The sequence below is a fragment of the Ascaphus truei genome, chromosome 3 (genome assembly GCF_040206685.1).
Source record: "Ascaphus truei isolate aAscTru1 chromosome 3, aAscTru1.hap1, whole genome shotgun sequence".
Classification (NCBI taxonomy): Eukaryota; Metazoa; Chordata; class Amphibia; order Anura; family Ascaphidae; genus Ascaphus; species Ascaphus truei.
In genome coordinates, this window is record NC_134485.1 from 430,418,731 (window position 1) to 430,433,001 (window position 14,271).

General features: G+C 40.2%; 1 long non-coding RNA gene across 1 annotated transcript; it reads right to left on the reverse strand.

The window, feature by feature from the left end:
- Window positions 1–4,178: 4,178 nt before the first annotated feature.
- Window positions 4,179–10,629, reverse strand: LOC142491212 (uncharacterized). The gene is made up of 4 exons (XR_012800347.1): window positions 10,561–10,629; window positions 10,170–10,195; window positions 7,314–7,468; window positions 4,179–4,830 (listed from the first exon to the last, which is right to left on the reverse strand). It is a non-coding gene; the product is annotated as an uncharacterized LOC142491212 (long non-coding RNA).
- Window positions 10,630–14,271: the final 3,642 nt, after the last annotated feature.

Sequence of the window (14,271 nt, forward strand, 5' to 3'; positions counted from 1 at the left end):
AGTCATGAGGTTCACAGTAAGGCTAAGGCCCTGGTCACGGCGCTCTAATGCGCGCCCGCGCTTTTGGCTGCGCGTTCCGGCGATTCCCCGGTCTGCAGCTCACTGCAGGAGCAGAGACCGGGGGGGGGGGCGTGGCGGAGGAGTGACGGAGGCGCGGGCATGACGTCACCCGGCAGGTTCGCCCTCATTGGCTGAACCGCCGGGGGCGTGCCTAGCCGCTCGACGCGAGTTCCTGCTCTCAATTCTATTGAGAGCAGGAGTAGCTCTCGCGCGAGCACTGCGGCCCCCCCTCGCAGCGGGCCCGGCGCCATTGCGGGGAGGGCTCTCGTGAGCGCAGCGTCCGCCACAGCGGACGCTGTAGCAGGCAGCGGGGGCAAGGCCTAACAGAATGAGGAGCGGCCGGATACTTTGTTGAGTCTTGGGACCATGAATAGTCTTTTGGAGTCAGATCTCAGTTGATAGGTGCTGCATGTGGTAGGGGTGAGGAGCTTGTTCAGATAGACGGGTAGCTTGCCCAGAAAGTATTTGAAGGTAAGACAGGAAAAGTGAACTTTGCGCCTAGACTCGAGTGATGACCAATCTAGTTCTTTGAGCATTTCGCAGTGATGTGTGTTGTAGTTGCATTGGAGAACAAAACGACAAATTGAATTGTAGAGGGTGTCAAGTTTGCTAAGGTGGGTTTGAGGTGCCGAGCCATATACTATGGGCCTCATGCAGTAAGCGTCGATTATGTGAAATCGGCAATCTTACCGATTAGTCATGTTATTGGCGATTTTTCCTCTCCGTATGCAGTAAGTGCCGAATACATTCAAAATCAACCCGAAAACAAATCCGCCCACTCTCACGATGATTAGCCGATCACACACAGGTGTATCGGCGTGCGTGGCGCGGTGCTGTTAGGTTGCCCAATCACAAATCTTGCTGAATCAGGCGAAACAAGCATGTTTTGGATTGCGCGCCATATTTAAAGGCAACGTGTACTGCTATTCATTCTCTGTGTTGTTGGGAGTGAGAGAGAGAGAGACGCACAGAGCTTGGTGATTGAAGATTTGCATATTGACTGAGAGACTTGTTGTGTATTGGGTGAGCTTTGTCCATTGTTGTTTTGTTTACATCTTTGTCTTGTTTTATATGTGGAAGTGTTTCGTGTGATTGGCTGTACATTTCTTGTCTGTTTTTTGTGAGTGCTGGAAGTATGCCCGCAAAGCGTGGGAAGAGTGATGCTGGTGGGAGTGGGAGTGCTACTCGTGCGAGTACGCGTCGGAGTGAACGTACTGTTCAGGGGAGTGATGTTGCTGAGAGTGAGAGTGGTGTTGCAGGGAGTGGGAGTGCTGGTGCTGCGAGTGGTGTTGCTGGGAGTGTGAGTGCTGTTGCTGGGAGTGGGAGTGCTGTTGCTGGGAGTGGGAGTGCTGTTGCTGGGAGTGGGAGTGCTGTTGCTGGGAGTGGGAGTGCTGGTGCTAGGAGTGTGAGTGCTGGTGCTAGGAGTGTGAGTGCTGGTGCTAGGAGTGTGAGTGCTGGTGCTAGGAGTGGGAGTGCTGGTGCTGGGAGTGCTGCTGGTGGCGCAGTTGCTGATGGGGTGGATGGTGGTGGCGTGCTTGCTGGTGGGCAGCTTTTGGAGGCTCTTCCATTGGAAGAAGGAGAGTCCAGTCAGCACCAGCCAAGCTCTGACCCTAAACCTGCTCGGAAGAAACGTGTGGAGAATCCACGTAATCCTCGCTTCAATGACCAGGAAAATACAGCTCTTGTCACTGGCATTCTGGAGCACTATGACAGTATATATGGACATTTACTAGGTAAGTGTACCTTTACATTTATTATTCAAATACATGTGATCCTAGGTCATCTGAGTTTTGTTCATATGCAAATATGGGTTCAGAATATCTTTCTATGTTAATTAGTGTGGAAACACAGCTTTTTATCATGCGTTACAAGGACAACTAAACACAGGCGGTCAATTTGCCATAACTGCATACAATATGAATGCAAGCTTGCTTACATGTATAGGTTTAGTAGTGAATGCTCATGTGCTTCACATATTACACCTAAAACAGCATGTTTGCTATCTCTTGGAACAGCTAGCAGTGTAGGAAACTGGTGCTTCTATTATTATTAATTTACCTCATATATTTTATATGTTTTTCAAGGGCGGACAAGTTCAGCAAGCAGAAAAGAAATGTGGGACACAATAGTCATTGGTGTCAATGCGTGTGGGAATCATGTGAGGGACAAGCGGAATTGTCACAAGAGATTTGATGATATTAGGTCCAAATTGAAAAAGAAAATACAAGACCAACGCGTGCATGCTACTGGCACTGGAGGTGGGCCCACACCACAACGTCTCATATTAAGTCCATTGGAGGAGCTGCTTCGGGGAAAATTACTTCCCGTCGTCGTGGAAGGCTTACCTGGTGACCGTGATATTGGAATTTATCCCTCACAATTTCCACCAGGTGAGAAATATTAATGTACTAGGCGTGTCGTTGCTTACAGTTATTTTGCATATTTACACTGCTTTTTATACTGTCTTCACAATATAAGCATACCTGCATCTATATATGTATATGTCTGATTCTGTATATATATATCTAAATAGACATATATGTTGTAGTCCTACTAAAAGCAGTAACTAATATAGCACGTGCCATTGCGTGCTCATTTACATGTGAATTCCCAAAATGCATTGCTGCAGTGGAATCAATTGATGGTGGGCGAAGATGGGGAACAACAGGGTAGTACACATGTGTAACACATGTTAATGAGAAATTATTACTAGCTACAGGTACAGAACATAAATATGTAGAATATTATTGTGTATTTTATTTATTTTACTCCGACAAACATGACATTACTGCCTATTTTAAGCATGCATCAAATATATTGCATGCAACGGCCTACAAACATCATTTGCACTAACACATCTATAGTTGTTCATGAAAAGGTCCATTTTTGATTTAAGTCATATACAGACAGCATAATGAGGCACACGTATCATATGTTATGTCATTGTTTTCATAACTTAAAAACTGCACACGACTATTTAGCTCATCTACCATTGTGTTAAAGCAGCTGCAATTAATATCTCATCACAGCATACACTTCAACAGAGGGGGTGGGGTTCAGCACACACACTAATTACAGCCTCATTTTAGGGTCAACTTAGTTCACACCATTTTCACCTGTTTCAAGTAATTGAAAGGTGTGGCTCATTAGGCTTTTTGGGGAAGGGAATACCGTTCTTACAACCTGACTAGCACAACTGAAGTTAATCACACTCATTTGAAAGCTTCACTTTAGCTACTAAATGCCCCAACAACTCATTACTTATCAAAGCGTACGTCACACATTAGTTCACTCATATCTATAGTTGAACTACTATCAACGACACATTATCACACACTGCATGTCTTGTCTTGTTGAGTCACAGCCACATTCAGGTGTGCCACATCTTATATTAATGTACCACACATATCCTCTACCAAAAACAACACTTTTTGCAATATGACCACCTTCATGATAACCACTGTGAATGGTCATCTCATGATAGTTATGTACATTATGATACTGATATCACTACACAACATATGATTTTTATGTACAAATTTAATCTATTTATCCTCACGCATTACTGCAGAAACATAGTATGTTGTATGTTAGGGAACTCAAAAGTTCTAAGTACACAGGCATGTACATTGTTATTACAACTATTTATGTTCACTTTCACACACACATTTTGGGTAAAGGAACTGATGCTGTTAGGTACTCATAAATACAGAACATACAATAACTGTTTGTTCAATATTTACACATGTAATTGTAAAACTAATGTTATTGTTAAATATAGTTGCCCCTGGAGGACATGTGTCACCTGAGACGGAACAAGTGTCTTCACCTGGGTCAGCCAGCTCAACACACCTAGAAGGTGAGTGTATCAGTTGGTGGCCATATAATATGTGCTCTTCTATATGTTATGTTGTCATGTTCATTATTTGTTTTGCACATCTTCTTTAAATAGGATTACTTAGTGTATGTGAAAATGAAGTGTAAGGCAACATGTATTGTGTTACTGATGTTAACTATCATGTAGGAGTTGTGAGTTTAGAGCAAGTTTTCATTCACTCATATTTCATACTGAGTCCAAACATTATTCGTAAGTCAAGGTAGTTTTTAATGTGAGGTTATAAAACGTATGGAAACATGTTAGTTGTTACTTATGACACAGTAGAATTACATAGTAACACAGCAGAGATTAACATGACATTTAATAATGTGTACATTTATTTGTAGAACATGATGAAGAGGATTATGATGATGATGATGATGACGCCACCGCCATAGACACACAAATAGAAGCAAGTGACCATGAAGACGTTCCAATTGAAACTGTTTTACCGCCAAATCGTCCAGCAAATACGACATACGATGCAATTGTAGCTTCTGAGGGAAAAATTGTGGAAGCAGAAAATTGTCGCCATTCTGACCTCATGACAGTGCTGGAAAGGATGATTGCACTGCAGGAAGAAACAGTTTCACAATTGGCACATCTCCACAGAGTCTTCATTGAAGTGCCGAAACAGTTGCAAAAAATCAACACCTCATTCGAAGCATTAGTAGTTCAGCAAACACAAGCTAATTACTTGAGAATGACGAATGTAGCACAATTCAACTTGAACAGCTCACAGGCAGGATCTGTTCATGCTGGTCAGTTTTCACCACATGCTTCTGATCTTCATTCACCAGGTCCAAATGTTACCGGTCAAGTAGCAGACATTGCTGTGCAGGTTCCTGACGACATACTACCGCTGCCATCTGTACTAAATCAGCAGCTGACACCTACAAAGGAGCCCACAAAAACAAAATACAAGCAGTTACTACTGACCAGTTTTGGGTCAAAAACAACAAAAGACACACATGAAACAGACCAACCATCACTTGTGCAGTGTCTACCAACTTGCTCACATGTGTCAGTGGGCACAAGCCCTGTCGGTGAGTCACTGGCCACAAGCCCTGTAGGGGAATCACTGCCCAAAAGCCCTGTAGGTGAATCACTGCCCAAAAGCCCTGTAGGTGAATCACTGCCCAAAAGCCCTGTAGGTGAGTCACTGGCCACAAGCCCTGTAGGGGAGTCACTGCCCAAAAGCCCTGTAGGTGAATCACTGCCCAAAAGCCCTGTAGGTGAATCACTGCCCAAAAGCCCTGTAGGTGAGTCACTGGCCACAAGCCCTGCCCGAGAAGTGCCAGAGCCCACTCAAAGTGGCTCTGTTGTAGCTAAAGTTGGTGGCAAACGAAAAAGGAAAATTCAAGAGACAACAAGCAGGCCTGTTACTCGGTCTCAAAAGGAACAAAAAAAATAAATGTTCTAATTCACAAAATATGTCTTTGGCCTTGTTTTGTTGACTTCAGATTATCTAATTAATATTGTATGTATGCTGAAGAGTGTGTTGTTTCCAAACTTTCAAATATGTTCTTGTACACGTGAAGTTTTGGAAATGTTAACACTCCTAATTAATGAATAGTGTTCTAAATATTTATGTTTTAATCGTCTGTTCAGTAATGGTCCACCAGGAGCCAGTTGCTAAGTTTAGAGAAGCTGCCATTGACTTTGCAGCAAAACATTGCATTTGGGTGTGTTACTTGATGTAATCATTGCATCTGCATATTATTCACATGCAATTATAAAAGTACCTATTTAACTGCAAACATCTTTCTTGTACATGTACAGCAGGATTTTGTGTTAAATATTACTTACCTTTGCTGGCCATTGTAATGTTGTCCTTTAATCATTTATGTGTTCTTGTTTCAAGAACATCTCTGAATTTATACTAATATATATGTAGTATGTATGCATATATGCACACACACACACACACTGTGTGTGTGTGTGTGTGTGTGTGTGTGTGTATGTATATATAGTACTATCTAAACTGGTATAGATGTATTTACAAAAAACATACACTTCATGCTTCCTTGTGAAAACACAGTATTTAAATAATACAGGCCTAATGTTTGAGAACTATACTAAGTGTGAGCCTCTAACATTATTGGGCGCAAACAAATGTTTATTACTTAATTCACTCATGTTTATCACCATTTAAATAGGTTTCATACAAGGCCTACTTACTGCCATCAATATGTTGTGTGTACTCCAGCAATATTTAAAAAAAAAAAAAAAAAAATTTTTTTATATATATATATATAATATATATATATATATATATATAAAAAAAAAAAAAACTTTTAAATTTTTTATATATATATATACACACACATACACATACACATACACATACACATACACATACACATACACACAATATACATATAGTACAATATACACTTTATATATATATATTTATGAGAGAGATATATTTATATATATATATAGATACACACGTATTTAAACTCATGCAGACAGGGACTTAACCAGACTTTCAAATACACACAGAAATGTATGTGGGAAAAAAACATTTCATTTTGCAGGTGTGTGTATTTACTGATATGGCTGTCTAAGCACTATTTTACACAGTGCTCTTTGTTATTTTGCAAGAAAACTCAATGTTACTGAATGAAAAGTGTAGTAATGTTTTCAGAAACGAGATAAAAAAAGGATACATGTTTGTCCCACATGCGGCTATCACAATCCACAAATGTTCAAGCAATTAAAACTAGAAATCCAATTGGCGTTTGAAATAAGGAGTTACAGTTTATACTTTAGTTGACCTTGAAAAGGAAACACAGCAATTTGTTAGCCATTGAGCAGTTTCATTTTGATGAGCAAAGAACAGATACCTGCACACATCTTTTGTGCTACTCTGCAATGGCTGATGAATTGGTGAAAATTATGAATCCGAATTTAGGTTATAAATACATGGTATCAGAAGCAATTTTATCAACTTGCGGACACCAAGCAAGCACACGCCAAATCTATGATTTGATTCGAGCAAAATATCCTTATTACCAAAACCGTCGGCATGCGCGCAATTTTAATTCCTCAATAAGATTCACTTTATCAACTAATGACTTTTTTGAACGTGTGCAGGATAAGCTAGAACACAACTATGGTTTCTGGAAGATTGCCAAAGAAAAACATTTCACCGTGAAAGAAGGCACATATATTGTGGTTAAAGGCATATTTATTCCTAATGCCAATAGCAATGGATCCGCTACTACTGTTCCGTGTGAATCGATACCTGCTGCAATATCTGCACCCTCCATTCCTGAAACCCACATTGTACAAGAACATAACTACTATGATTATGTACCAAGCCTTTCAGCTGAAAATGCATTGGAATGGGTACCCGAAGAAATGAACATACCTCCCGACCAATTGTTTGAAGAAAGCAGTGGCGATTCCTATGAGCGCTTCATGGAGGAGATGTGTGTCATACTGGATTCAGCGGGTGGGTCAAGCGTGGATGAAAAAGCCTTGCATTTCTGGAGCGACCAGTTGCAGCCAGACGAAGAGTTAATTCTAGAAGAATGGTAAATATAACAACCGTTATGAGTTGACTCTGCGTTTAAATTTTTTTTTTTCTAACCACCTTTTTCCCTTTCAATGCGTGGATACAGCGTAACATAGCAGACTGCATAACATGTAGCGATCACAAACAAATTGTTTCCGAATACAATATAGTAGAACCTGAAAGAGTAGTACACATTGCTGACGGAATAAATATACGTACTTTCCTATCACTTTAAACATATTAGCAACATTTTACCATAACTCTAACACATACCTGTTTTGTTATCATGCTACATCTACAACATTTAAAAGCGGGTCCACCACGTATGACGTGGGACCCTTGTCATGGCCCAAGGCGTCCTTAAAAAGGATTACGGATGTAAGTCCCGCCCCCAAGCGACGTGCGCGCCTCAAAGCCTATTGGCTGTCATGTTTTGTTATAGTAACGGTAACTGCAGTGTGTCATGTGTGCGGCTCAGTGTTTGTAGGCGTCAACTGGGCGTTAGCCGAATGTTAATTGAGTGGGAGGAGTGTTAGCGTGCGTTTCACGCTGGTTTAACATGACGTCACACGTATTGCATTTGCGCATTGTGTTATCGGCCGTCCTTTCTGTCCAAACACGTCTGTTTCAAAAGAATACAGATGTACTCGTTTAGAACGAATGTAGTTTCGTATTCATTGTATTTGAAATAAAGATTTTATGTTTAATGATATTTTCAAGATGTATTGAACGCACAACGTACGCTTTGTTTTGCGCATGCGCAAACAGTTAGTGCAGCCAAGCGTGAAGTGCGTGCGCACACTAAGATGTGCGCGCACATTTTTCAGTATACAGGCAACGTTCACATCATATAAATAGTTATGCCTGCTACAAATTTAAAGAAACATTACATACTGATGTACACTTGTACTTCTAACATATAAGTGAGTGACGTGTGTATGTACACAATCATATAGAGCTGTGTAACGCGTTGTCACGGATACATATATAGTAAGGTGCCATCTTTGACCATCATGTGTTTGCTGTATTTCAGAGATGTCGGGGAAGATATAATCAGATCAATGTATGATTTCTGAAGAGTCTACCTTTATATGAGATGATTGTGAGGAGGAGCCACCGACTACTATACTACATATGGAACTAATTTTATATTGCTTGCAGCGCTTATTAACAAACAATTAAAAATGTGATACACTTATGCCTATATTGCATAAGCACTTAATTAACATAATGATGTTGCAAAATAGTAGCTCATGAATTTTTATTGAGTGTTCTTTAATGACTACTATCATTTTATGGCATGGTGTGTTTTATATATAACAACCATTCCCACTCTGCTAACACATTTGTGTATTCTATTGTGTAATGGAACGTATGACTGTCGAAACTATGTAACAATAATAATAATAATAATAATAATAATTATAATATGAGCATGTTCATGTATAGCGCTGCTAGTTGTACACAGCGCTTTACAGACACATTTTTCAGGCTCAGGTCCCTGGCCCGTGGAACTTACAATTTATTTTTGGCCGCCTGAGGCACAGGGAGATAAAGTGATTTGGTCAAGATCACAAGGAGCCGACACCGGGAATTGAACCAGACTCCCCTGCTTCAAACTCTCAGTGCCAGTATGTGTCTTTACTCACTGAGCCACTCCTTCTCCCAATGTAAAGGACACTTATAACCAACTAGCCCTTTATTGTTAAAAATCTCTTGTTACATGGGTATGTTGATAAAATGGTTTGGGACTGTAGCAATTAATGTTATTGGCCAGATGTTGTGGTCCCCTACAATGCATGATGTTCTGAATATGACATCAACATCATGTAATGAAGTACGTTTCTGTGTATATTTCATTAACCTAACTAACTATAGTTTACTGTGTTTATTAAACTTTCTAAAAATACATCGTATAGTCAATATGATGATATAAGCTACCATAATAAAGCTGGTGTTATCATTTGTCGGTGTTATACATGGATCCTACACAAATTGATACAGACACAAACAGTTGTCTTAAAAAGTGTGTCTATGCTAATGTGCACGTGATTGACGTTACAATTGTGAGAATACTTGATAATTATCATCATGATAATGATGAAGTGACGTGATTTATATTGCAAAAATATTACCAACATTGTCATATAGGTAAATTAGAAATGCTAAATGACAGTAACATTTACAACAAAATTGTGTTTTCTGTTAACAGTTTTACACTTGGTACATGTAGGACACATCCACACACGTGTGACTTATACATACACATGTCACAAATTTAAATTAATGTTGACTATTAATTCCTAGCATTAAAAAAACACCAACTTTGCTAAATATAAGATGTAGTACGCATTGTTGTGATTACAGGCATTCATGCATGGAGTGTTATGATCTGTCAATTTCATCCGTGATGAATGAGCTCCCGTAAGTAAACAAATAAGTACAGTTATCCCCTTTTCTCCAAACACCTCTATATTACATGAATGGAATTTATAAGGAAACATACATAAAATGTGATGAAATGGGAGTAATCATTTTCTAATACAATGCACATGAAACCTCAAGAGTAGCTAAATGCATATACATGATACAGAAAGTACATGTATATGACATTTGTCTTTAAATCAATATGTTGGGTTTTTACTTCAAATAATTATAGGAAGATTGAGGTAGGCACATCTTATGAGAGATGTCAGCAAATATACATACCATGATCAGTCATATTGGAGATATACCTATAATGCAAAGGAACAATATATAAATTGCAAACATTGACATGCCATCTTCAGTACCGTAAACAACACAGCAAAGTGTGTATTTGGTGTTAAATGTGCAACACCATGTATATTTAATCACATTCAAAATGTAAATCAGCCTGATGTACACATCATATGGATGTACATGTTACACTGCACCAATAACATTGTATGTAAGCATACTAGAAGCATGAATGAGTATGGGCATAATATGTGTATTGTGTTAGCATAAGGAACAACACAATGCTAAAATATTAGTGCTTTGTTACCCCAGTTGTATTCACATACACACAACTAAAGTACAATTGAAGAGGGATTATATAACCTGTGCAACAATAACATACCGGTGCCACATCCCTTTGTGCACACAGCAGAGAAAAGAAAGGTGTGCAACCCATATTCATCTGTGTCCTACCAGAAGGTTATATAAAAAAACATTATTGTTAAGATAACATAATGTAAGTATAAAAGTAGAACTTGGAACATATATGTTTTTACTTACAAGAAAAAAATGAATTGATGAGATTCTGGCGTGTCTGGCCACCACTGGCTGTTTGTTCATTTTCAGCAGCTACATGGGTGGGATGCTCGTCTACCAAAGGCTCAGCTAGGTCTGATTGTACATTGTGCCTGAGTGCAACATTGTGCAAAATGCAACAGGCAAGGATAATATCAGACACTTTTTGAGGCTTGTATAGAAGAGCCCCACCAGTTCTGTCCAGACACCTAAATCTGGTCTTGAGTAGGCCAAATGTCCTCTCTATAACAGATCTTGTAGATATATGGGCTGCATTGTACCTCTCCTCTGCTTCAGTTTGAGGGTTTAGCACCGGAGTCAAGAGCCACGGCCTAATTCCGTATCCTGAGTCACCTATAATGAATGGAGCACACATAAGCTGACATTAGTGATCAAATTGTACAATGCCAACATTCCTAAATAAAAATGTGTTTTGTGTTAGAACATGTAAATGTGTACTCACCCAGCAGCCAACCATGTTCAAAATGTCCCTCTTCGAACGCATGGAAGACTGAAGAGTTCCTCAGGATAGAGGAATCGTGACTGGAACCAGGGAATTTGGGTACCACATGCATTATCCTCATCGTGGCATCACATACCACCTGTACATTGAGTGAATGGTAGTGCTTACGATTGCGGTACACATGCTCACTCTGACTAGGTGCAATCAAAGCAACATGTGTGCAATCGATTGCACCCAGCACACATGGTATCCCTGCTATATTATAAAAGCCAGTCCTGACTTCCAGCCACTCTGTCGCCTCTGTAGGAAAATGAATATAATTCCTAGCGCATCTATTGAGTGCATAGAGAAACTGGGTCAAGGCCCGCGAGAATGTAGATTGCGAGACCCCGCCCACTATACCCACAGTTGTCTGGTATGACGCGGAAGCAAGATAATGTAATGAGCACAGCATTTTAACAAGCCCAGGGACTGCACTACCTCTGGCTGTGAAAAAATCTAAATCTCCCCTTATCTCCTGATAAAGAGATAAGATTGCTGCTGAACTCAAACGATAGCGACTTACAATCTCCTCCTCACTCATCCCATCTAACAGGGTTCTCTCCCTGTACAGACGCGGACGAGGCACAACTTGTCTCCTCTGTCTTCTCCTCTGATCTCCTGTCCCTCTCCCTGTCCCTCGGCCTGTCCCTCTCCCTGTCCCTGTCGTATCCGCGTGACTGTCCCTGTCACTGTCCCTCGGTGTGTCCCTCCCTTGCCCTAAGTCATTCTCTTCATCAGCAAGCATGTCATAGAAAAGAATGTTCCTCCGTCTCCTAAACAATCTCAACATTTTGAAATGAGTAGCTGTGAATGAGCAGGTAATGTGCGTCCTTTAAATAGGTATGTGATGATGTCAGGTGACATAGTAAAATGCAAGGTGTTACATTAACATAATAAAGTACTTGTGTGGCAAGCTGTGTGCAGTTGTTGTTATAAGTATTTGTTGTGTGTATTCTGCAGGGAATGATGATATTTGCCAATGATGTGACGTGATGCTTTGTACAAACATTGCTTGCAAATAAATAGTTGCATGTGCAATGCATGTAAAACTTCTGAACGCAAGAGTCAGTCATGTAATGAGACAAAAAGGCTGAGATTGATGTGGGAAAAGTTTTGTGTAACATGTGTAATTAGCCATGTTATTGTGACATGTTGCCAACAATGAATAGTCGTGTGCATATGCATGCATTTCTGTAATGAGGATAGTTGCTATAGAATGAGTTTACAAGGTGTCCCAATGATGAATTACTGTAGATGTGTGTATAAGTTAGGTTGAAGTGCTTGTAATGCAACGGTTATAATGTAAACATGCAATGTGATTGCGCGTCCAATAAGTGACGTCATGAAAATAGGGAGGACCAAACCTAGATGTAAACATGAGCATAAAGATGTACATGAACGTTTAAAGATGCGTCACACATTACAAGCATTGTGTAATGTTAAGGAACATGAATATACGGTGTATGTGTGACATGTGTGACATCATGTAAACAATTGTCGCTCAATTCAGTAAAATGTGTGCTATGATGTGAGGTTCTCCTTTAAGAGTTGAGTATAGTATTTTCCCTTGCCACACCATCACATGATGAGTAATGTGACCCGCAAATGCTGAAAACATGTAAAAGTATAATGTTATGCAAATAATACACGTCAGCTGTGACACAATGCAGGGAATGCCCCCCACACTGTAATGCAAATCCCCTTTGTATTGTGAGCAATGAAACGTAAACAGTACTATACTGTTATACGTCCCCGCTCCATTGACTCCATTGATGTACAGAAGATTTTTTTTTTCTAAGTGCCGTTCCGGCAGCCTTAGCGATCGTTCTCCCGTCCAAACTGCCAACTTTAGTTGGTGGGAGAAATCGGCCATAACATCTCAATTTCGTAGTGACGATCAGCCCCGATAAGCTGATTTTTTTTGTTGAATCCAGCCGATTTAAAAAAATGGCGATCAGTGGCGAAAACAGGCTTATCGGCAGGCGACTGGCCATAACCAAATAATCGGCTCCGAAACCTGGCGAAATCAAGCACTTATCGGCGCTTACTGAATCTCAAACCCAATTTTGGCTATAAAATGGTGATAATTCCCTTATCAACGCTTACTGCATGAGGCCCTATGTCTCCATAGTCAATAATTGGCATTAGCATCTGCTGTGCGATACGCTTTCTGACCAGGAGACTTAGGGAGGATTTGTTCCTGTAAAGTACCCCTAGTTTGGCATAGGTCTTGGATGTCAGGGTATCAATGTGCATCCCGAATGTTATGTGGGAGTCCAACCACATGCCCAGGTATTTAAAACTAGTGACAGGGGTTAGGGTGGTATTAGTGTTGGTCATTGGAAGCTTTAAAAATGTAGCCTTGGTACCAAATACCATTGTTACAGTCTTGTCAGTGTTTAAGAACAGTTTGTTTTGGGAAATCCAATTTCCAAGTCTCAAAACGTCAGATTGAAGTATGTGTTCAAGGTCGGAGAGGCTATGGCTGTGTGCATATAAGATTGTGTCATCTGCATACATGTGTATTGAAGCTCCCTTACAAGCTGTGGGAAGATCATTAATGAACACTGAGAGGAGTAGGGGCCCCAGAACAGAGCCTTGAGGGACGCCACAGGTGATATCCAAAGGGTTGTAGTTAGATCCTGAGATTGACACATGTTGGGATCTACCTGATAGGTAGGACTGAAACCAGTTTAAAGCATGCTTCCCTATTCCAGAGCACTGGAGTTTGTTAAGAAAGTTAACGTGATCAACAGTATCAAAAGCCTTTGCAAAATCTAGGAATACTGCACCACTGAGTATAGTTAGGAAAGCAGAGAGGAGAATTAATGTGTAACTTTATATATCGTATTCCAATGTGTTGACTTTTATTTTAAAGTTAACTACACACACCAAACCATTATTTTTCAGGTGCCACATTTCACATTTAAAAGGCCTCCCGCAGCTATTTGACAACATCATGTCTTGTGATGTCTCAATATCCCAGAAAAATCAGCTTATACTAGCAATTAGCCAGGAACTTGAGTAACTCGC